This window comes from Penaeus japonicus, unplaced genomic scaffold (genome assembly GCF_977035675.1).
Source record: "Penaeus japonicus unplaced genomic scaffold, GWHDUDI00000001_assembly GWHDUDI00000001, whole genome shotgun sequence".
NCBI classification, from domain to species: Eukaryota; Metazoa; Arthropoda; class Malacostraca; order Decapoda; family Penaeidae; genus Penaeus; species Penaeus japonicus.
In genome coordinates, this window is record NW_028234403.1 from 44,667,697 (window position 1) to 44,670,814 (window position 3,118).

Sequence of the window (3,118 nt, forward strand, 5' to 3'; positions counted from 1 at the left end):
CTGTATCTACACCCACACACACCCATGCCCCCACCCACAAACAAACACCCCACTATATATAAAAAACTAAAATCTCTGTAAAAAATCTAAAACCTATATACAATGTATATATATAATATAAATAATCTATATATATATAAGTATAATAAACAATATCAATAAAATACCAATAAAAAAAAAATCCACACACCCACACACCCCCACCCCCATAACTAACTCTCAAATCTCAACACTATCTATATCATCATATATCAATAAATATCTATCAATAACTATACTAAAATCTCAATATCTATATAGATATATAAACAAACATAATAAATAATCATATATTCTATCATATTTAAATATCATAAAACACCAAAAATCCTCTATGTATACATCTTCAAATCCATCAATAATCATCTATATCTATACTATCTACACACAATTACAACATATCAAACTAAATCACCTATGAATGTATATCACAATATCAATATATCTCTACACACTACTATATAAAAACATATATCAATTAACATATCTGTCAATATATTATATATTACAAATCTATATACTAAAAACACCCCCCAATAAATATCTCAATACTAAATCTCTATTATCAATAACACTAAAAATATCACAATTTACCACACAAACTCTCTAAATAACAATCAATAAAACACTAAAACCATCAATCACCAACTCTCTCACAAACATCAAACCGCCTCTACACAACCACACGATATGAAAACCTTAAAAACTTCTTCTCTCTCTATCACACTCTATATTCCTATTAAATATATCACTCAATCAACCACAAACTGCCTATGTATTCAACCCACTAACAATATCACTTTATACAAATTACATAACCCCACCCACCCCCACACCCACCCCCACACCCCCACACCTCCTTCTCTCAAATATCTACAATATCAAAAAACCACACTCGTTACACAAACTAAACCCACACTAACTAAATCAAACACACACTATCATCAAAATCTAATCAATCTAAATTTCCCACTATCATCACACTCTACCTAACACACTAACTATCACACACTCTAAATAAAACAAACTCTCACTCAAACAACTCTCTCAAATACCCTCAACCACACACTAACCCTCAAACACAAACTCTCTCCTACAACACCAATCAATCTCTCACAAGCTCTCCACTAAACACCTCACTAACTCTCACTTTCTATGACCCAACTCAAACAAACTCACAATCAAACTCACACACACTCTCCCCTCAAAACTCCCCCCACATCCCCCCCCACACACCCCACCCACCCACACCCCACCCCACCACCCCCCCCCACCCACACCCACAACACACCCCCCCACCCCACCCCTCCATCACTAACATCTACACAATATCTCACAATAACAATCTCTATCAAATCTACTCTATAACTCTGTAAGTATGAAAAATAAGTACCTCTCAATATAACTAACAATCACTCAATCATCAACCACTATCTAATTACTATCATCAAAATCTAAATAACTCAATCAATATATAACTTCGCATCTATCACAAAATACTCTAACTCGAAACTCACTAAGTCACATTCACTAAAACACCAACTCACACATCACATCAATCTCTAACTAAATCAATAAACTCCTACCCCCCCACCCCCACCCCACACCCCCCACCCCCCACACCACACCCACACCCCCACCCCCACCACACACACATAACTCTAAAATCTCAATCACTATAAAAAAATATATATAAATATATATAACTAGTAATCTATCTACAAAAAATAATATACTATATCTCTCTATCTCATACAATATCAATAAAAGTGTGTGTGTTGTGATGTTCTATTATGTCATATATATACACTATCATCATAATAAATCTATATATATAAAACTAAATCTATATAAAATATATATCTCTATAAGTCTATATCACATATAACTCTAACTATCTATAAAACTATCTATCAATATATATATGTGTATCATATAAGAACATACATACATATACAACAATACACCACACACCCCCACACCCCAATAAATATCTCTCTCATATATAAATATATATATATCTATAATATAATATTATCTAACAATATATAATCATCCAGTCTGTCAGTCAATCAACAAGCTCTCTCAATAAATAAAAATATATTCCAAATATCTCTTTTATATAATCACTTATCTATACTAACTAATCTAAAACACTCTCATAATCAATATATCCATAACAAAAATTATCATCTCAAAATCTAATATATGAATCTCAAAAATGTAACTATAAATATCATGTAACAGTATATAAAACTCTCAATATCTATATATCTCAAATCAAATAACATATCTCTAAACAACCTCATAACAATATACTATATCTATCTATATAATAAAAAATAAAATTTTAAAATTAAAAAAAAAAAACCCCCCAATAAAAAAAAACCCCCAAATTTAAACCCCATAAATAAAATTTTTTTATATATAAAAATAATTAAAAAAATATTTTAATAAACTAAATTTAAAAATTAATAAAAAAAAAATAAAAATTTTAAATTTTTTTATTTTATTTTTAAATGCATTTAAAAGAAATTTTAAAAATATTAAAATAAAAAAAAATATTTTTAAAAACAAAATATTTAAAAAATATAAAATTTATATATTTTTAAAAAAAATTCCATATTAAAAATAAAAATTAATATATAAAAATTAAAATTATAAAAATAAAAATAAAAATATATTTTAAAAATAAAAAATAAATAAAATTTAAAATATATATATATAACAAAATATTAAAAAATTAAAAATAAATATATATATATTATATAAAAATTTTATAAAAAAAATATTATTATTAAAAGGAAAAATAAAATTAAAGTAAATGCAATATTAAAACTATTTTCTAAATCTTTTCTTTTTTCCCAACCTATCCCATCTATCTAATTTTAAATATAAAATATTTAACCCTTTTTATACAAAAATATACATACATATATACATATATATCATATATAATATATTATATATAATATATATATATATATAATTATATATATATATTTGTATATATATATATATATATATATATATATATATATATATATATTTATATATATATATATATATGTACATATAT